A 22,943-nucleotide genomic window follows, 5' to 3' on the forward strand; every position below is an offset into this window, starting at 1 on the left:
AACGCAAGAAAATCAAACGGACCAGGGCATGTGCATATCCACTGCAAGACACGATAGAACAAGATGTAGCAGCTGCAGTAGATGTGGAGGCTGGATTAGTTGAACATAAAGTTTTTTTTTCTGTGAGTTCTGGTGAGCTGTGGTGTCCATAATACTGTGGGGGTCATCATACAGTATTTTGGCTGTGTGGGGTAATATTATACTATATGGGGGCTGTAAAGGGGTTCATAATAATATATGGGGGCTGTAGAGGACCATCATGATCTATTGGGGCTTTAAGGGGGACCCTCATATTATATGGGAACTGTGGGGTACCATCGTACAGTATTGGGCATGTGAGAGGGACCCTCATATTATATGGTGGCTATGAGGGACAGTCATACTGTATTGGGGCTGTCTGTGGGACCCTCATACTGTATGGGTGCTGTGGGGACCATCATACTCTATTGGGGCTGCAAGGGGGACCCTCTTAATATATGGGGCTGTGTGGGACCATCATACTGTATTGGGGCTGTGAGGGGGACTTTTATACTATATGGGGACTGTGGGGGACCATCATACTGTATTGGGGCTTTGAGGCGGACTCTCATATTACATGGGAACTGTGGGGTACCATCGTACAGTATTGGGCATGTGAGAGGGACCCTCATATTATATGGTGGCTATGAGGGACAGTCATACTGTATTGGGGCTGTCTGTGGGACCCTCATACTGTATGGGTGCTGTGGGGACCATCATACTCTATTGGGGCTGCAAGGGGGACCCTCTTAATATATGGGGCGCTGTGGGACCATCATACTGTATTGGGGCTGTGAGGGGGACCATCATACTATATAGGGACTGTGGGGGACCATGATACTATATGCAGGGCTGTGGGGGGACAATCATACTGTATTGGGGCTGTGGGTGACCATTATAGTATATGGGCGACAGTGGGTTGTCCATCCCGCTGTATTGGAGCTGTAGTGGGACCATCATACTATGTTTGGGGACCATCAATCTGTGTGGAACAATGTGGGGGAACCGTAATACTGTGTGGGGGGGCTGTGGAAACAATCATATTGTGTAGTGGACTGTGGTGGAACCATCATACTTTGTGTCGGGCTGTGGAAAACATCATGCTGTGGGGGACCTTCATACTGTAGTGGAATCATATTACTGTGTGGTTGAATCATCATACTGTGTGAGGGAGCTGTGGAGACCATCATACTGTGTGAGGGACTGTGGTGGGACCATCACCTTCTGTGGAGGAATTATCAAATTGTGGATGGTTATGGAGACCACCATGCTGTGGGGGGACCATCATACCGTGTGTGGGGCACTAGTGACTATCAATGTATTGGGGCTGTTGGGATCATCTTACTATGTCTTTCCCATGTTGACCATGTCTGAGTGCTGTTCACAAGTTTGGGGAGGGTCTTAAATAGTCAGAAAAGGCTGGCAAAAGAGATCTTTAATCCACACATGTGAAGCTCATTATTCTTGGTGCCTGAACTACTTCTTAATACTTTAGGGGGACCAAACAGAATTCTTGTGGTTTGAGGGGTTGAATAATAAATGACACTCTGAATTAACTTTTAACGTTTTAAAAAACAAAACAAAAAAAAAACAAAAACAAAATTTGCTGCAGTGCATTTCCCACTTCCAGGCTGATCTACAGTACAAATGTCACAATGCCAAGTTAATTCCGCATGTGTCAACCAGCTAAATCTGCAGGGGGTTGAATACTACTTGTAGGCACTGTATGTAGCTTCCCACGGGCTTAGGTGGTCTGATATTGGGACCCGGTTCTATTTGTCTACCCTTTTATATGCATTACTTCAACTTTGATATACAGTAAGGTTTTTAATATAGACAGTGTAGGACCGTCCCAAATTAGGGTCACCTTGTCGCTGGTGGGACGGCTTGTATACTTGTTTTGATCAAAAATAGTTCACTAAGTACCCTATATTTCATATGCAACTTTGCTTTACATTTATATATAATGATGATAGGGTATGAGATATTTTTTGTCTTTTGTAGGTTTTGCATCTTTTTGCTAGTGTGAACATGCTCTTATTTCTTGCATGTGTACCATCTTAGACCTCAGTTCACATTGCTTGGTTTTTTGTCTTGTTTGCATTCTGTGCAAATTAGGGGTGTGGCATCCCCCTTGTTGAGCTGGTTAGTATATATGTAGCTTCCCACGGGCTTAGTTGGTCTGATATTGGACCCGGTTCTATTTGTCTACCCTTTTATATGCATTACTTCAACTTTGATATACAGTGAGGTTTTTAATATAGACAGTGTAGGACCATCCCAATTTAGGGTCACCTTGTCGCTGGTGGGACGGCTTGTATACTTTTTTTGATCAAAAATAGTTCACTAAGTACCCTATATTTCATATGCAACTTTGCTTTACATTTATATATAATGATGATAGGGTATGAGATATTTTTTGTCTTTTGTAGGTTTTGCATCTTTTTGCTAGTGTGAACATGCTCTTATTTCTTGCATGTGTACCATCTTAGACCTCAGTTCACATTGCTTGGTTTTTTGTCTTGTTTGCATTCTGTGCAAATTAGGGGCGTGGCATCCCCCTTGTTGAGCTGGTTAGTACATATGTAGCTTCCCACGGGCTTAGGTGGTCTGATATTGGGACCCGGTTCTATTTGTCTACCCTTTTATATGCATTACTTCAACTTTGATATACAGTAAGGTTTTTAATATAGACAGTGTAGGACCGTCCCAATTTAGGGTCACCTTGTCGCTGGTTGGACGGCTTGTATACTTTTTTTGATCAAAAATAGTTCACTAAGTACCCTATATTTCATATGCAACTTTGCTTTACATTTATATATAATGATGATAGGGTATGAGATATTTTTTGTCTTTTGTAGGTTTTGCATCTTTTTGCTAATGTGAACATGCTCTTATTTCTTGCATGTGTACCATCTTAGACCTCAGTTCACATTGCTTGGTTTTTTGTCTTGTTTGCATTCTGTGCAAATTAGGGGTGTGGCATCCCCCTTGTTGAGCTGGTTAGTATATATGTAGCTTCCCACGGGCTTAGTTGGTCTGATATTGGGACCCGGTTCTATTTGTCTACCCTTTTATATGCATTACTTCAACTTTGATATACAGTGAGGTTTTTAATATAGACAGTGTAGGACCGTCCCAATTTAGGGTCACCTTGTCGCTGGTGGGACGGCTTGTATACTTTTTTTGATCAAAAATAGTTCACTAAGTACCCTATATTTCATATGCAACTTTGCTTTACATTTATATATAATGATGATAGGGTATGAGATATTTTTTGTCTTTTGTAGGTTTTGCATCTTTTTGCTAGTGTGAACATGCTCTTATTTCTTGCATGTGTACCATCTTAGACCTCAGTTCACATTGCTTGGTTTTTTGTCTTGTTTGCATTCTGTGCAAATAAGGGGTGTGGCATCCCCCTTGTTGAGCTGGTTAGTATATATGTAGCTTCCCACGGGCTTAGGTGGTCTGATATTGGGACCCGGTTCTATTTGTCTACCCTTTTATATGCATTACTTCAACTTTGATATACAGTAAGGTTTTTAATATAGACAGTGTAGGACCGTCCCAATTTAGGGTCACCTTGTCACTGGTGGGACGGCTTGTATACTTTTTTTGATCAAAAATAGTTCACTAAATACCCTATATTTCATATGCAACTTGGCTTTACATATATATAATGATGATAGGGTATGAGTTATTTTTTGTAGGTTTTGCATCTTTTTGCTAGTGTGAACATGCTCTTATTTCTTTCATGTGTACCATCTTAGACCTCAGTTCACATTGCTTGGTTTTTTGTCTTGTTTGCATTCTGTTCAAATTAGGGGTGTGGCATCCCCCTTGTTGAGCTGGTTAGTATATATGTAGCTTTCCACGGGCTTAGGTGGTCTGATATTGGGACCAGGTTCTATTTGTCTACCCTTTTATATGCATTACTTCAACTTTGATATACAGTAAGGTTTTTAATATAGACAGTGTAGGACCATCCCAATTTAGGGTCACCTTGTCGCTGGTGGGACGGCTTGTATACTTTTTTTGATCAAAAATAGTTCACTAAGTACCCTATATTTCATATGCAACTTTGCTTTACATTTATATATAATGATGATAGGGTATGAGATATTTTTTGTCTTTTGTAGGTTTTGCATCTTTTTGCTAGTGTGAACATGCTCTTATTTCTTGCATGTGTACCATCTTAGACCTCAGTTCACATTGCTTGGTTTTTTGTCTTGTTTGCATTCTGTGCAAATTAGGGGTGTGGCATCCCCCTTGTTGAGCTGGTTAGTATATATGTAGCTTCCCACGGGCTTAGGTGGTCTGATATTGGGACCCGGTTCTATTTGTCTACCCTTTTATATGCATTACTTCAACTTTGATATACAGTAAGGTTTTTAATATAGACAGTGTAGGACCGTCCCAATTTAGGGTCACCTTGTCACTGGTGGGATGGCTTGTATACTTTTTTTGATCAAAAATAGTTCACTAAGTACCCTATATTTCATATGCAACTTTGCTTTACATTTATATATAATGATGATAGGGTATGAGATAATTTTTGTCGTTTGTAGGTTTTGCATTATGAGTGATATATTTTTGATTGTATTGGATAGTTTATTGTGGTATATCTTGATGTTATTCTTATTTTCTCGCCTGAACTAGATTCACGCTATAAACCTGTCCTTTTTGTTTTACAAAAACTTGGAGAAATGTACTTTTTTGTTCAAGAAATATCGTTCTTGGGGTTCATTGTATTGGCTGAAGGGTTTAAAATGTATCCTGGGAAGGTACAGGCCATAATTGATTGGGTTCAACCCCGTGACCATAAAGCGTTACAACGTTTTTTAGGATTTGCCAGTTACTATAGGACATCTATTAGGGTTTTTTCCCAGATCGTTAAACCTCTTCCTGATCTCACACATTAGGGGCTGGATCTTAAAGTTTGGTCACCAGATGCAATTGGGGCTATCGGGGCTTTTGATAAATTGAAAGAGTGTTTCATGTCTACTCCTGTTTTAATCGAACCTGATCTCCAGAGTCGGTTCATTGTGGAGGTGGATGTTTCAAAGGTCAAGGTAGGGGCTGTATTATCTAAAAGTTCCAAAACTCTGACCAACTTATGGCCATGTGCATTTTTCTCTAGGAAATTTTCATCTGCTGAGAGAAATTATGATGTTGGGAATTGCGAGCTTCTTGCTGTCAAATTAGCTTTTGAACAATGACGACATTTTTTGGAGGGAGCAGTACATCAAGTCACGGTGGTGACGGTTCATAAAAAATTAGCTTACATTAAATAAGCTAAACAGTTGACACCAATACAAGCTAGATGGTCCCTCTTTTTCTCAGGATTACATTTTTTTATTATGTTCAGGCCGGGGTCCAAGAATGTGAGGGTAGATGCATTACCACGCAGCCTTGACTCCGTTTCTCCTCCTGAACCTCCATCCTCCATTCTTCCCCAATGCATTGTGGTTTCCATGCTATCCTCGGAGTTGGAAGCAGAGATACATAGAGTCCAGTCATGGGCTCCTCCCACTACTCCTAGGACCAAATTATTTGTAATGGTGTACCTAAGATTGCGTCTGTTACAAGAGTTTCATGATTCTGTCTTGAGTGGTCACCCTGGAGTCACAGCTACGCAAAAGCCATTGCAAGGCTTTTTTTGGTGGCCATCAATATATATTGATATTGGAGATTTTGTTTCTGTTTGTGATGTTTGCGCATGCGCTAAAGTCTGTCATAACCGGCTGGCCGGGGAATTTGCTCCATTATCAATTCCAGAAAGACCATGGACTGTTATTTAGGTGGTGGTTGACCAATTCAGTAAACAAGCCCATTTTGTTTCTTTATTGGGGCTACCAATTGCTGAAATACTTTCCATGTTGTTTATCAATCATGTGGGGAGGCTGCATGGAATCCCTCTGAACATTGTATCTGATAGGGCGGTGCAATTTGTCCCCAAATTCTGGAGAGCATTTTATAGAAAATTGGGGATTGATTTGTAATTTTCCTCTGCCTACCACTCTGAAACCAATGGTCAGACAGAAAGGACTAATCAGTTGTTGGAACAAATTTTAAGGTGTTTTGCTGCATCTCAGCAGGAGGACTGGTCCTCAAATTTACCTCTTGCTGAGTTCGCCTATAACAGTCAGATCAATCAGTCTACTGGAACCTCACTTTTTTTGTAATTAAGGTTTTCATTCCCATTTTGGTGAATTTTCTAGGCTGAGCTCTGGCTGTCCTTGAGTACAGGTGGCCATATAGAAACTTTGTGATGTCTGGAGGGAGGTCCAAAAGAATATTGGGGTGGCTCAGCTTCTCCAAAAATGGAAGGCTGATAGGAAACGTTAGGCGGGTCCCATATTCAGGCTAGGTGATAAGGTTTAGTTATCATAAAAAAAAAATATTAAGCTGAAGGTACCTTCGTTGAAGTTGGGTCCTAAATTTATTGGCCCGTATGAGATTCTGGAGGTAAGCATCTCAGTTGTCTTTAGATTGAAACTTCCTCCCTCACTTCATATTCCGAATGTTTTTCACAAGTCCTCTGTTGTTATCTCTTCTGTTTGGATCCCTTATCTCCACTTCCTACAGTTTCCGTTGATAGAAGGTTAGAGTACGAGGTGCAAAGGATTGTGGATTCTCGAAGGGTCCGAAATTCCCTCCAATATCTTTTTCATTAGAGGTGATACGGACCCAAAAAGAGATCCTGGGTTACGGCTCATTCCGTGAAGGCCAATCATCTGGTCAGGGCCTTCCAACTTCGGTTTCCTAGAAAACCAGTTGGTCTGTTGGCCCCCTAGAAGACAGGGTAATGTCACGATCCCGCCATTCGCTGTGTCCTAGGGATGCTGTGAGTGACCGATCAGCCACCCTTTAAATAGCAAGGGCGTGTCAGGCTGTGAGTGACAGCTCAGCCGCCCGCCCTATGGATAGCAGAAACATGTAGGGCTGTTTTCCTTTCTGGATAATTGCCAGGCTGTTTAACTGGCTGGCAATGTTAGATTATTGTTAATTGTAGCCTCAGCTCAGTGATGTATTTACTCTGTGCTCTGATATTCTGATCTTTTGTTGCCGGACCTTGGATTTGCTTTTTGACTACCCATTTGTACAACCCCTTATCCCTTTGTCTTTGACGTACCTTCCTGGCTTTTGACCTTAGACCTCTTGACCACTCTGCCTCACGGCTAGTCCATGAGTAGTGGCTAGCGTCTCAAATGGCTGTAGCAAGAAGGGATTAATATAAAAAAAAATATTGACGGAAGTGTCCATTTAAACTTTTTGCTGCTTTTCATTTTAGTTGTAAAAGTGTACTTGTCATTTCAGGTAACTTTATAGAATATGTGTGAATTGTGTGCTAATGAGGAATAACACTATTTTTGGCTGTTATATAACTTGTTTACTCTCTGCAAGCGCTATCTCCAATTTTGTGTTCTCTCTGACTTAGTGTGTGGAGACTAGCTACTATAATGTTTTTCATGCATAGAAAACACAGAAATATGGGTTCCTGATCTTCTTTCTCTGTAACACATTTATAAGCAGCATGTGGACTGGTATACAGCAGTATTGATTGCTTTGGATTTCTGTCCAGTTCTGGGTAAGGTAAATTACTTGCTAGAAGCTGCAGCATGGATCCATTTTTCTGCCTGTGTTAGTGATTCTGTCTGCTCTTCCTTCCTCCACTATCCTTTCGCCTTAGAGTTTAAAGGGAACCTCCTGTCATGTCCTATCTACTATGTAAACTGCCCCCATTGCATTGTAACACTCTTTTTTCATTAAAATTGGGTTATGAGTCATCATGAGTATGTAGCATTTTATATACTTATATCATACCTGCTCGTTTAGTCATAGGGGTGGAATCCTCGCACTCTGGAAACCACAGGCAAGTAGGAAACGTTCCTGTTGACCACACGCAAGCAGACGGGATGCTGGAAACCACTGTCAGGCGGGGAACGTCAAGGAGATCACAGACAGGTAGCAGACAAAATTCCGGAGTAACAAGAAAGTCTAATACCATGGAATCTGCACATACCCAGGAGGATGCGCTGAAAACCACAGGCAGACAAATAGAAGAGGTCCTACAAGACCAGGAACAGGTAGCACACAGAAGTCCAGAGAAACTAGACAGTCTGAACAACTTGGTAGCCCCAGACAGCAAGGAAGATGTCCTGGGAACTGCAGTCCGGTTGCGATACTGGAAACTGCAGGCAAATAAGTAGCAATACTGGAAACTGCATGCAAGCAGGTGAGGTCCTCCACTGACGGGTAGCAAGGTTACTGGAAACCGCAGACAAGTAGGTGATGTCCTCCTCTGACAGGTAGAAAGTTTACTGGAAACCGCAGACAAGTAGCTCATGGATGGGAAACTACAGAAAGCCAGGAGACATCCTGATGACTGTGTACTTCAATTGTACACAGACAACTAAGAGAGTTACTAGCAAATCTTAGAGCAAAACCAAGACACAGGTGTGTGTCTTGGAAGGCCTTATATAGGCCTAGGATATATAACACATGGGAGCATGCCAGGCTACTTGCAAAGCTTAACGTGGAACGCAAGAAAATCAAACGGACCAGGGCATGTGCATATCCACTGCAAGACACGATAGAACAAGATGTAGCAGCTGCAGTAGATGTGGAGGCTGGATTAGTTGAGCATAAAGTTTTTTTTTCTGTGAGTTCTGGTGAGCTGTGGTGTCCATAATACTGTGGGGGTCATCATACAGTATTTTGGCTGTGTGGGGTAATATTATACTATATGGGGGCTGTAAAGGGGTTCATAATAATATATGGGGGCTGTAGAGGACCATCATGATCTATTGGGGCTTTAAGGGGGACCCTCATATTATATGGGAACTGTGGGGTACCATCGTACAGTATTGGGCATGTGAGAGGGACCCTCATATTATATGGTGGCTATGAGGGACAGTCATACTGTATTGGGGCTGTCTGTGGGACCCTCATACTGTATGGGTGCTGTGGGGACCATCATACTCTATTGGGGCTGCAAGGGGGACCCTCTTAATATATGGGGCTGTGTGGGACCATCATACTGTATTGGGGCTGTGAGGGGGACTTTTATACTATATGGGGACTGTGGGGGACCATCATACTGTATTGGGGCTTTGAGGCGGACTCTCATATTACATGGGAACTGTGGGGTACCATCGTACAGTATTGGGCATGTGAGAGGGACCCTCATATTATATGGTGGCTATGAGGGACAGTCATACTGTATTGGGGCTGTCTGTGGGACCCTCATACTGTATGGGTGCTGTGGGGACCATCATACTCTATTGGGGCTGCAAGGGGGACCCTCTTAATATATGGGGCTGTGTGGGACCATCATACTGTATTGGGGCTGTGAGGGGGACCATCATACTATATAGGGACTGTGGGGGACCATGATACTATATGCAGGGCTGTGGGGGGACAATCATACTGTATTGGGGCTGTGGGTGACCATTATAGTATATGGGCGACAGTGGGTTGTCCATCCCGCTGTATTGGAGCTGTAGTGGGACCATCATACTATGTTTGGGGACCATCAATCTGTGTGGAACAATGTGGGGGAACCGTAATACTGTGTGGGGGGGCTGTGGAAACAATCATATTGTGTAGTGGACTGTGGTGGAACCATCATACTTTGTGTCGGGCTGTGGAAAACATCATGCTGTGGGGGACCTTCATACTGTAGTGGAATCATATTACTGTGTGGTTGAATCATCATACTGTGTGAGGGAGCTGTGGAGACCATCATACTGTGTGAGGGACTGTGGTGGGACCATCACCTTCTGTGGAGGAATTATCAAATTGTGGATGGTTATGGAGACCACCATGCTGTGGGGGGACCATCATACCGTGTGTGGGGCACTAGTGACTATCAATGTATTGGGGCTGTTGGGATCATCTTACTATGTGGAGGGCTGTGGGGGGACCATCATACTGTGGGGGGGGCTGTGGTTGGGGTAAACATTATATTGTGTGGGGTACCATCATACTGTGTTGGGGGCTGAAGATAGCATCATGCTGTGGAGTGACCATTAAACTGTGTGGAAGCTGTGGTTAACATTAAACTGTGTGGGGGTCAGTGGTGGCAATCATAATGTGTGAGGGGCTGTTGTGACCATCATAATGTGTGGGGAGCTGGAGTGACCATCTTATTGTATGAGGTTTGTGGGGGCATCATGCTGGGTAGGTGGAAGAATGTGGGAACATCATTCTGTATGGATGATTTTTTTGGGGGGCATCATACTCTATGGGGGCATTGAAGGGGTACCATAGTGTGATAGAACACTAAGGGGCTTCAGTAGTGGCAAAATAACTAAGTCCGGCAACACATATTCCTTTCCATGTATTAAAAGTTTGGAGGTATGACCTGTGACTGCGCCTATATGCCATAATAGGGTAAACCATGGCACCACTGGAAAGGGGGCTCAAGTAGGGTCAAATTCCATTAATAATGTTAGCAAAAAACTTGGCACTCAGTTTGTGAATTAATTTAAATAATTTTTATTCACAGTTCAAAAATTGTACATACAGACGTATGATGAAGGTCTGATATAGACCGAAACGTCTGTACGTACAATTTACGGACTGTGGTTAAAAATTATAAAAATTATTTAAATTAATTCACAAACTGAGTGCCAAGTTATTTGCTAACATGCTCTTATGTGCCGTCACAGGACTGCTCAGGGGCATTATTATAAGGAATGCCAGCAAGAATGGGATCTAAAACTTAACCTTTAATATATAACAACTAAAATGGTCTCCTCACAGACCAACATCAAGAAGATACATACAGTATATAAACGCTTTAAAAATAAAACCAGTACTACACCGTTTGTGAGTGTAAGATCAATCAAAGATATAAATATCTCAAATATCAATCACAGTCTGTCATCGGTAAGCCAGACAGGGAAGTATGAAAGAACTGTGACAGAGTAATAAAACAGAATAAGTATGATCTTATCTGTGTCATCAGCAAAGTGAATGTAGTTAATAACAGTCTATCACTGAGTAATCAGATAGAGAAATATTGCTGTGGTTGTCGATTAAGAAATAATGCTGTAGCTTTGGTCAAGTCATCCACAGAGTAAATACAGTTATTTCTATGCCAGTCACGATCTTTCAAACATCAATCATGGGATGCTATAACAATGACAATATTCATAGTTGGTTTCAACATACCATATAATAGTGTATAGTATTTAACTCCTTTACGACATAGGGCGTATTAATACGTATCTGTGCCCTGGGTCTTATGGACCAGATACGTATTTATACGCCCTATCTTTAATGCGGCACCGCGACCGAAGTCGCGGTGATAGCATTAAAATTCCAGTGCCATCTTACCTTAGGGTAGATGGCGCCGGCATCTCGGGGGGTGTTGCCGCCCCTTCACACCCACGATCACTGTGATTGGCTGTTCAATTCTGAACAGCCAATCACAGCATTTCTCACTGTTTCCGGCAATCAGATTGCCGGAAACAGTGATGTGCAGCCTAGGATCGGTGCTCCTAGGCTGTTGCCTAGTAACTCCAGCCCTCTCCCCAAACTGCTAGGATCGGTGCGATCGCCGATCAAATCGATCGCACCGATCACAGCGGGACCACGCAGTAGCAGGACGGTCACGGGGCGGTGACCGGCTTATGACCTGTCTGTCACCTCGCCATGACCCCCTGTGATGTCATAGATCCCCCAGCCAGCCCCCAGCCAGCTCTGATTGGAGCGATCGATGATGACATCGATCGCTCCAATCAGAGTACCTGAACACAGGTGACAGGGCGGTCACAGGGCGGTGACCGGCTTGTGACCTGCCTGTCACCTCCCTGTGACCCCCTGTGGTGCGTGCCCAGGCCCCAGCCATCTCTGATTGGTGCGATCAATGTCATCACCCCAAACTGGCTATTCAGCGGAGGAGGCATACGCTATTGTTGCCTCCAACACTGAGACTGACAGCGAGGGCGAGGATCCCACATTTCTTTAATTTTCCGACGCCTCATCGTCCTCCTCTTCCTCCTCCTCTTCCTCCTCAGGTGCTGCTGGACCGCCCCGCAGTCGTCGCAGGAGAGAAGATGTTCCAGCGCCCCCACTACTGATCCCTTATGGACCTTGCCCCCCGAAAATTTTGAGCCACTGATTCCTGATTTCGTGGCGGAATCAGGAATCAAGTTTGACACCACCGGCCTCACAGAAATAGACTTTTTCAAAGTCTTTTTCTATGAGGATTTTATAAACCTCATGGTGGGCCAAACTTTTTTGTATGCTCATCAATTTTTGGAACAAAACCACTCTTCATCATTTTCTAACTGGTCTCCTGTAGACGCAGAAGAAATGATGAAGTTTTGGGGCCTGATCCTTCATATGGGGATCCTGAAAAAAACAGAGGTTCGGCAATACTGGAGTGTTGACGTTTTATATAACACTCCAGTGTTCCGAATGGTCATGACCCGGACACGTTTTGAGGCCATCCACAAGTTCTTGCATTACCAAGATAATGCAAGGTGTCCTGCACGCGATGACCTGAACTTTGATCGTCTTTTCAAAGTTCGGCCGGTCATCGAGTACTTCAACAACAAGTTTGGTGAAGTGTACGTGCCTCAAAGGGACATCTGCGTGGATGAGTCCTTCATTTCTTTTAAGGGGCGTAAAAATGAAAAAGTGGGAAAAAAAACACTTTTTTATTTTTACGGATTAATTTGTGAAGCACCTAGGGGTTCCAAGTGCTCACTATGCATCTAGATAGGTGCCTTTGGGGGTCTAGTTTCCAAAATGGGGTCACTTGTGGGGGAGCTCCAATGTTTAGGCACACAGGGGCTCTCCAAATGCAACATGGCGTCCGCTAATTATTCAAGCAAATTTTTCAATCAAAAAGTCAAATGGCGCTCCTTCCCTTCCGAGCCCTGCCGTGCGCCCAAACAGTAGTTTTTCCTCACATATGGGGTATCTGCGTGCCCAGGGGAAATTGCACAACAAATTTTGGGGTCCATTTTTTCTTGTTAACCCTGCGAAAATAAAAAAAATTGGGTCTAAAGTAACATTTTTGTGAAAAAAGTTAAATGTTCATTTTTTTCTTCCACATTCCAAAAATTCCTGTGAAGCACCTGAAGGGTTAATAATGTTCTTGAATGTGGTTTTGAGCACCTTGAGGGGGGCAGTTTTTAGAATGGTGTTACTTTTGGGTATTTTCTGACATAAAGACCTCTCAAAGTGACTTCAAATGTGATGTGGTCCCGAAAAAAATGGTTTTGTAAATTTTGTTGGAAAAATTAGAAATCGCTGGTCAACTTTTAAACCTTATAGCTCCCTAACAAAAAAAATTTTGGTTCCAAAATTGTGCTGATGTAAAGTAAACATGTGGGAAATGTTATTGATTAACTATTTTGTGTGACATATCTCTCTGATTTAAGGGCATAAAAATTAAAATTTTGAAAATTGCAAAATTTTCAACATTTTCGCCAAATTTCCGTTTTTTTCACAAATAAACGCCAGTGATATCGAAGAAATTTTACCACAATCATGAAGTACAATATGTCTTGAAAAAACAGTCTCAGAATCAGGGGGATCCATTGAAGCGTTCCAGAGTAATTACCTCATAAAGTGACAGTGGTCAGAATTGTAAAAATTGGCCTTGTCATTAACGTGCAAAACACCCTCAGGGGTAAAGGGTTCAAACCTTAAGACAACGGATTGACCTCACCCAGCTTGGTAGTTGATTACTCCAATCATTCAGTCAGGGTAGTAGAGCATAGAGAGATTAAAATGTTTAAAATGTTGGCTATGAGTATTCACCCGACGCGTTTCTACCTATCCTTGGGTTCAACAGGGGGACTGACAATACTCCATCCAATAAGTAGCCAGAGAAAGGGGGGTTTGTCCAGCCGCTTAACCGCGGTCAACAGGACATAGTAAATCTCTCAGGGTTCTCACTCCGATATGCTTTTTAAGTATGTGCGCGCTGGGCTCACTGGTACCTCATTTCCGGGCGCCGAGGTGCATCACATCCGGTCTATGGCCTGCATGGTGGAACGCAGATGAGAGGCCTGCGCATGTCATCATGCGACTCATGTGACTCATTTCCAGTTGTCGAGGCGCATCATATCCGGCCTATGGTCCGCATGGTGGAATGCAGACGGGATGGCAGCGTATCTCATCCTTTGTCTCGCCCTCCAGATCGCACCGCATGTAATTTACGGTCTGCAGCAGACAGGGTGGAACGCAGGAAAGGCAGTAACGTGTCATGGCCTGTATTCAGGTTACATAATAGGATGCAAACAAGCATCATTATTTATCCAAAGGAGTAATCAAATAAGCATCTATTTTAAAACCCAATATTTTAGAATTATATAGAATGGGTAACAGGGTGCCTTAAATGAAAGTCAATTACTAGGATGTACAATCACATAATGACACCCAAAAATGAGAAAGAAGCAACAACTGTGCTCATTTAGTCAATGATAATCAGGTTTAAAAACAGGGATCTGCATGTTAGACAACAGGAAAGACACCAATGCATCACAGGAATGGAAGCAAACAAATGCAAGAGTGAGAGAAACGGAAATAGAGCGAGTGCACTCACTGAATTTCAGGAATATGGAGGGTGGGGGGAATTAGCCAGGGGCACAGAAATCAAGGACACTGAGGCAAAGGAGTGAGGGGGAGACTGTTCTATGAATTATAAGTTCACAAAAATATATATGTAGCTAAATAAAGAGTAAGCCTGCAGCACCTTCTGAATGCATAATGACCACACCTGAATCTTAACGGCAAATACACATTGCATAAACTTGCGGTGCAGAAGTATTAGGCAATTGCGTATTTTGATCACTTTGATATAAAGTGTGCTTAATTATTAGGCAACTTCCTTTCCTTTGGCAAAATGGGTCAGAAGAGAGATTTGACGGGCTCTGAAAAGTCCAAAATTGTGAGATGTCTTGCAGAGGGATGCAGCAGTCTTGAAATTTCCAAACTTTTGAAGCGTGATCACCGAACAATCAAGCGTTTCATGGCAAATAGCCAACAGGGTCGCAAGAAGCGTGTTGGCCAAAAAAGGCGCAAAATAGCTGCCCATGAATTGAGGAAAATCAAGCATGAAGCTGCCAAGATGCCATTCCCCACCAGTTTTGCCATATTTCAGAGCTGTAACGTTACTGTAGTCTCAAAAAGCACAAGGTGTGCGATACATGGCCAAGGAAAGGAAGGCTGATAAAGGACCACCTTTGAACAAGAAACATAAGATAAAACGTCAAGAATGGGCCAAGAAATATCTTAAGACTGATTTTTCAAAGGTTTTATGGACTGATGAAATGAGATTGACTCTTGATGGGCCAGATGGATGGGCCAGAGGCTGGATCAGTAAAGGGCAGAGAGCTCCACTTCGACTCAGACACCAGCAAGGTGGAGGTGGGGTGCTGGTATCATTAAAGATGAACTTGTGGGACCTTTTTGGGTTGAAGATGGAGTGAAGCTCCACTCCCAGACCTACTGCCAGTTTCTGGAAGACAACTTCTTCAAGCAGTGGTACAGGAAGTAGTCAATATCGTTCAAGAAAAAAATTATTTTCATGCAGGACAATGCTCCATCACATGCATCCAACTACTCCACAGCGTGGCTGGCCAGTGAAGGTCTAAAAAAAGAAAAAATAATGACATGGCCCCCTTGTTCACCTGATCTGAACCTCATAGAGAACCTGTGGTCCATCATAAAATGTGAGATCTACAGGGAGGGAAAACAATACACCTCTCGGAACAGTGTCTGGGAGGCTGTGGTGGCAGCTGCATGCAATGTTGATCGAAAGCAGATCAAGCGACTGACAGAATCTATGGATGGAAGGCTGTTGAGTGTCATCATAAAGAAAGGTGGCTATATTGATCACTATTTTTTTGTTTTTGTTTTTGCATGTCAGAAATGTTTATTTCTAAATTTTCTACACTGATATTGGTTTACCTGGTGAAAATAAACAAGTGAGATGGGATTATATTTGTTTTTTATTAAGTTGCCTAATAATTCTGCACAGTAATAGTTACCTGCACAAACAGATATCCTCCTAAGATAGCCAAATCTAAAAAAAACCCACTCCAACTTCCAAAAATATTAAGCTTGGATATTTATGAGTCTTTTGGGCTGATTGAGAACAGAGTTGTTGATCAATAACAAAAATAATCCTCTAAAATACAACTTGCCTAATAATTCTGCACACAGTGTAAAATGCAGAAACAATAATTCAGTAGAAAGGAGATGATGAAAAGTTGCACTCACCGTTTATGAAAAATAAGTCCTTTATTTCATATTCGGATAAAATAAATGGAAAGCAGGGAGTGTGGGGAGGAGGTGGACGACAGCTGTTTCACGCTCTAACTAGCTCTTCTGCGGGTCCATGTGATCAAGAAACAACATCCCGCAGAAGCGCTAGTTAGAGCGTGATATCTATCCATATGGGGTGGATAGATGGTGTAGGGGCTGGCTGGATGAAGGGGTAAACAGACCCTATCAAAAAATCTATTCTTTCTATTCTCTCCCTCTTGCATTTGTTTGCTTCCATTCCTGTGATGCATTGGTGTCTTTCCTGTCACATGAATCCCTGTTTTTAAATCTGATTATCATTGAATAAATGAGCACAGTTGTTTCTCCTCTTCCTTATTTTTGAGATATGTGGGCGTCCCATCTGCTTTCCACCATGCGGATCATAGGCCGGATATGACGTGCCTTGACGACCGGAAATTAGTCAGATGAGTCACATGGTGACATGCACAGGCCTCTCATCTGCATTCCAGGATGCAGGCCATAGACTGGATATGATGCAAGGAGACAAGACACTGGAACCAGAACAGTGAGGACTAGTGCCAGAGGGGAGGCGTTTGATCAGGACCTGGTACAGTGTTGTCAGGGAAACCAACTCAGGAGAAAAACAGCGCATGTGCAAGTTCTAAGGTGATTTTGGCACCGAGGAGAATGACGGGAAGAGCGACAGCAGCGTCCAGAGTTCCTGTCAAGAAGAAAAGTGCCACACATGCGCCCAGACGTCAACGGTCAAGCCCCGAAGACCTGAACGATGCCAGTCAAGGTTCCTAGCCCAGACGACGACGATCAAGCCACGAAGACCTGAGTAATGCCAGTCAAGGATCCCAGCCCAGACGTCAACGGTCAAGCCTGAAAGATCCGAGCGACACCAGTCACGGTTCCTCACTCGAGTGACGTCGGTCGACAGTGACGCGCCCCCTGGGCCGTGGGGTACTCGGTGCCGGGCCGGTCGTTGCTAGGGGAGATGTCACAGTGGCAGTGACCTGGTCCGTGACCCAGGGCGGTCAGTAAAAAGAGGATTTTATAGTTTTTATATACAAAGTTTGTGACGCCACCTGTGGGATGCGGCTATGTGGAGCCGCCGCTGCGGAGCAGGTCCTCTGGAGCGGGTGTTAGTGCAGCAGGGTTGGTTCAGCTCTCCACAGGTAGAGCTTAGCTCCAGGGCAGTGTAGATGGTATAGGTTGTTCTGGGCATTGTAGTGCAGGGTCTGATGGCGCAGCAATAATCACAGAGACAATGGGGTGCAGTCCTCAGGGTCTTTACTCACGGTTATTGCAGTCCAAGTTACAGGTACCAGCGTAACTTCCTTCGTCGTGCTGTGCTTACTCAGGGAGGGGTTCGGGCAACCCTCAGATAGCTCCGGAGTACCCCCTTGTGTGTCCTCTCTCTGGCCGTCTCCCTGCACCTCATACCAAGTGTCCCAATCCGTTACCTGCGAGCCTTGTCGGGCGACGTCTGTTCCGTCCCCTGGGTCCTCTATAGCTACCTTCTTGGTGAGACTGATATGGACTGTTGGCTGCAGGACTTGAAATACTGTAGCCTCCGGTTTCTAGCTGAGACATAAAGTGCTCAGCTAGTTGAGGGACCGGTCCTCTTTGTGTGGCCTGACCCCTCCACCTCCTGGTAGATTCGGGCATACGGGTGGCCTCCAGCACTGCCCGTACCCCTGGGGTCCCTTCCTCATTCCTGGAGCCCTTCCTGCTCCCTCTCCTTCTCCTTCAGTCCTGGGCCTCTCCTCAGGCCCTCTGCCTGAGCAGAGCTCCTGCAGAGCCCTGTTCCACTCCTCTCAATGTAGACTGTTCTCACTCACTGCTCACTGTTCTGATCTGGACTCAACTCAACAAGATGGCTTCTCTATACATACCTTCCTCTCATGTGCTCCCCTAACTACGTCCTCCACCCACACCCACTACATAGCACCTCCCCTCAGCTAGGGACCTGGGACTGTTCTCTCCCTTAGGAGGAATCTCTCCCTACCCCCACTGCGGGTATGTGTTGGATGCAGGTGTTAAGGTCCTGAGCTGTACTCCTTCCTTACCTGAGAGTGAGATACCACATCTCTGGGTGAGATGCAGTACCTCTGTGGCGACCGAACCCTCAGGGGCGCCACAATAGGATGGGAGTAGGTTGCGGTGGTAAGGTTCTCAGATGTGTTTGCCAACGACAGGACGTCGCAGAAGGTTCGGAGGTGTCAGATCAGAGATTCACGGTCAGGCCAGCGACCAGGAAGGACACACGAGACGAGCCGTTACCCCTGACAGGGACCTATGGTACCGGGAACGGATAGAGGGAAAGACAGTAGTCAGACAGAGACCAGCAGACGACAGAGCGGTATCGCAAATGTGCATAGAGAGTAACGGGGGAAACAGGCAGCGAGTTGTGATAGAAACAGAGTATTGCCAAGGCTTTAAAAGACTGCCCCTTGCCTGGTATAGTTAATGACAATCTAGTTCCCCTTCCCACCAGTAGATCATTTTAAACTACCAGCCCCTGAATTCTAGTGTATTCTGATAATTTATTCTGTTATGTGATTTTCTTACTTTACTGTCAAACATTGTAAAGAAATTGTTACCATATAATATGTTTTATAATTAACCCCTTAACAACATTTGACGTACTAATACGCGTCTGTGCCCTGGGACTTAAGAGCCAGACCCGTTTTAGTACGTCATGGCGATCGCGCGCACACAGGCTGTGCGGGCGCGATCGTCGTCGGGTGTCAGCTGATTGTCACAGCTGACACCCGATACTATGTGCAGGGAGCGGTCCTGCACCGCTCCCAGCACATTAACCCCCGCGATGCTGCGATCGAAGTCGATCGAAGTCGATCGCAGCATTGCGGGGGCAAGGGGAGGTGATCGCAGATACTCACCTCCTCTTCCGGCTTCCAGCGCTGTCTGCAAAGGCTTCCTGGGTGTTGCCATGATGACCCGATGTCGTCATGACAACATCCGGGTCACCAGACAGCAGGAAGATTGTTTGGACATGCGCAGTGCATCTCCAAACAATCTTCTCCCTGTCCAGCGCTGATAGCCTGCATAGCACAGGGATGGTGCTGCATTCCTGTGCCATGCAGGCGATCAGAGGAAAAAAAGTGAAAGTTCCAGAGTGGGACAAAGTAATAAAGTATATAAACTTTCAGAAAGTGAAAAAAAAAAAAAAATTGCAAAAATATAAAAAAAATAAAAAAAATAATCCACCAAAAATAAAAATATAATGTACCCATCAATAAATATTATTATTATAAAAAAAAAAACAAAAAAAAACAATAAAAGTACACATATTTGGTATCTCCGCGTCCGGAACAACCTGACCTATAAAACTGTCCCACTAGTTAACCCCTTCAGTGAACACGGTAAAAAAAAACAAAAAAAAACGAAGCAATAAACAATGCTTTATCACCATACCGCCAAACAAAAAATGGAATAACACGCGATCAAAAAGACAAATATAAATAAAAATGGTACCGCTGAAAATGTCATCTCGTCCTGCAAAAAACAAGCCGCCATACAGCTCCATCAGCCGAAAAATAAAAAAGTTATAGCTCGCAGAATAAAGCTATGCTAAAAAATAATTTTTTCTATAAAATTGCTTTTATTATGTAAAAGTGCAAAACATAGAAAAACAATATAAATGTGGAACCGCTTTAAACGTACTGACCCGAAGAATAAAGCTACCTTATCAATTTTACCACACGCGGAACAGAATAAAAAAAAAAAAAAAAAACAATTCCTGAATTGTTGGTTTTTGTTTATTCTGCCTCCCAAAAATCGGAATAGAAAGCGATTAAAAAATGTCACGTGCCTGAAATTAGCACCAATAAAAACGTCAACTCATCCCGCAAAAAACAAGCCGTCACATGACTGTCTGCCAAAATCTGGAAAAATTATAGCTCTCAAAATATGGCGATGCAAAAACTAGATTTTACAAAAAATGCGTCTTTTAGTGTGTGACAGCTGTCAGTTATAAAAACCCCATATGATTCTGGTATTGCTGTAATCACACCGACCCGAAGAATAAAGTCGTCTAATCACTTATACCGCACGAGGAACGGCATCAAAAATAAACTCTTGGGTTAGGATTGGGCTAGGGTTAGGGCTGGGTTTGGGGTTAGGGTTGTGCTAGGGTTAGGGTTGTGCTAGGGTTAGGGTTGTGCTACGGTTAGGGTTGTGCTACGGTTAGGGTTGTGCTAGGGTTAGGGTTGGGGTTAGGGTTGTGATGGGGTTGGGATTTTTTTCAAAAGTAAGAAAAAAAGATGACGATATGGCGACTAGTGTTGAGCGCAAGTGCTCGCTACTTGAGTTTGCATCGGGTGCTCTGGTATGCATTGAGTATCGTGGGTATTTGAGTGACATGCTCGAGTCTCTGCCCCATATGCTTCGCGGCCAAAAAAACTTTACGGGGATTGCCTGCCATGCACGAGCGGGTGTCTAATTACCGTGAAACATGCGGAGCAGGGACTCGAGCATGTCACTCGAGCACACGCTGTACATGGTGCATACCTGAGTACCCGATGCAAACTCAAGTAGCGAGCACTTGCGCTCAAGACTAATGACAACTTATTCAATATGATGGCCTAATGTAAACAAATTCTGTGTCATACCTCTGGGTTCAAAATGTTCACTATACACCTTAATAAAATCCTTGAGGGGTATAGTTTCCAAAATGGGGTCACTTGTGGGGGAGCTCCACTGTTTAGGCACATCACGGGCTCTCCAAACGTGACATGGTGTCCGCTAACAATGTTACAACTCTCCTGTTAGTTTTTTTTTAGTTTGCTGGTCACATGACCATTTTGCCTATTTAATCCGGCTCCGCCCTCCTGGCTTTGCTGGACTTCATTTGTATTTACTACTGTTGAGCTAGCTTGTTGCTCTATTGCCGTTCTCTGTTAGTTTTGCTAGGTCTTCGGACCTCTATGCTTTTTGTTGTGTGTTTGTCTTTGACTGCTACTATTTCTGCTAGGAGGTGTCCAACTTGTCCCAGTCCCTAGATCTTGTAGGGATCCCTCCCCCACATCTATAGGTCTGCGTTCAGACTAGCCGAGGACTTTAGCGGGTCTGATCGCAGGATCAGGTTCCCCGTTATATCGTAGGGATCTAGTTTAGTTCTATTGTAGGGACAGATCTCCTGCCTTTCCTTAGTCTCTGTAGCAGATCATAACAGTAAGTCCAGCCATAAAAAAAAAATAAAAAGGAAAGGATTTTCTCTGGGGAAAGACCTCCAGTTTTCCATCATGATCTCGGTGCAAGATTTGGCTCAACGCTTGCAGGGACTCTCTCTGGAGGTGACCAAGCTCCAACAACACGTGAGTAGCTGTTCTGGAGCGCATTTTGTGGAACCAAAGGTACGTCTGCCTGATCTATTTTTTGGCGAACAACAAGATTTTTTTTCTTTTAAAAATGCTTGTCTATTATATTTTCGTTTGAGACCCGGATCCTCTGGTGATGAATCACAGCGCATAGGGTTCATAATGTCACTTTTGCGCAAAGATCCTCAGGGATGGGCCTTCTCTCTCCAACCTAGTGATCCGTGCTTTAGTTCAGTGGATAGTTTTTTTTCTGCTTTGGGTTTGTTGTACGATGATCCTGATCGTGTCTCATCTGCTGAGTCTGAATTAAGACGTTTGAGGCAGGGATCAGGTAATGTGGAAAAATATTGTTCTCACTTCCGTCGGTGGTCTGCCCAGGTAGGGTGGAACGATTCAGCTTTGAAAAGCTTGTTTCTGGCAGGGCTAGGTGAAAGGGTTAAGGATTTACTGATTGCTTATCCCACACCTGGAAACTTGCAGGAGGCAATGCAATTAGCTATACGGGTGGACAGGAGACTGCGTGCAAGGGTTAATGAGAGCAAATCCTCTGCTATGTCAGATTCGAGTCCTGAGAGGTTCTGTGCTGACAATGGAGAGCCGATGGAAATTGGGGCGATGGCACCCCGCTCTCAGGAAAAAGACCGCCGACTTTCTGAAGGCTTGTGTTTCTATTGCGGAAGCTCTGGTCATTTTATTAAGAACTGTGTGCTTCGTAAGAAGAAAGAAAAAAAAATGGTCAGTCATGCTCGTATTGCCTGTTTAAATTCTAAGGGGGTATTCCTATCTGCCACTACTGCTGCTCAGGATGAATTAATTGAATTTCGGGTATTTGTGGATTGTGGCTCTACTCTGAATGTGATTGATGGGGGATTCTTGGAAAAACTTAGATTAGAACCTAAAACTTTGTCATCCCCTATTGCTGTGGTTTCTGTTGATGGCTCTCCCTTGAAGAGTGTTACTCACAAGGTCTGTGAATTTCCCCTCACTATTAATGGTATTCATCAAGAGAATTTGGATTTGGTGGTATTGGATAATTTGCCTTCTCCAGTAATATTGGGGTTACCCTGGCTAAAATTGCACAATCCTGTACTGGATTGGTCTACCAATGAAATTAAGTCCTGGAGCCCTAAGTGTTATGACAAGTGTTGTAACAGACGCATTGCTGCTGTGGATAGAGGGGAATTGCCTGTACCTATTCAGGATTTTTGGAGAGTTTTTTCTGAGGAGGAGTCGCAGGTTTTGCCTCCCCATAGAGACTATGATTGTACCATTGAATTTGTCCCTGGAGCGACTCTTCCTAAGAGTCGTTTATTTAATCTT

This window comes from Phyllobates terribilis, unplaced genomic scaffold (genome assembly GCF_046119375.1).
Source record: "Phyllobates terribilis strain yellow unplaced genomic scaffold, ASM4611937v1 Scaffold_260__1_contigs__length_2691941, whole genome shotgun sequence".
NCBI lineage: Eukaryota > Metazoa > Chordata > Amphibia > Anura > Dendrobatidae > Phyllobates > Phyllobates terribilis.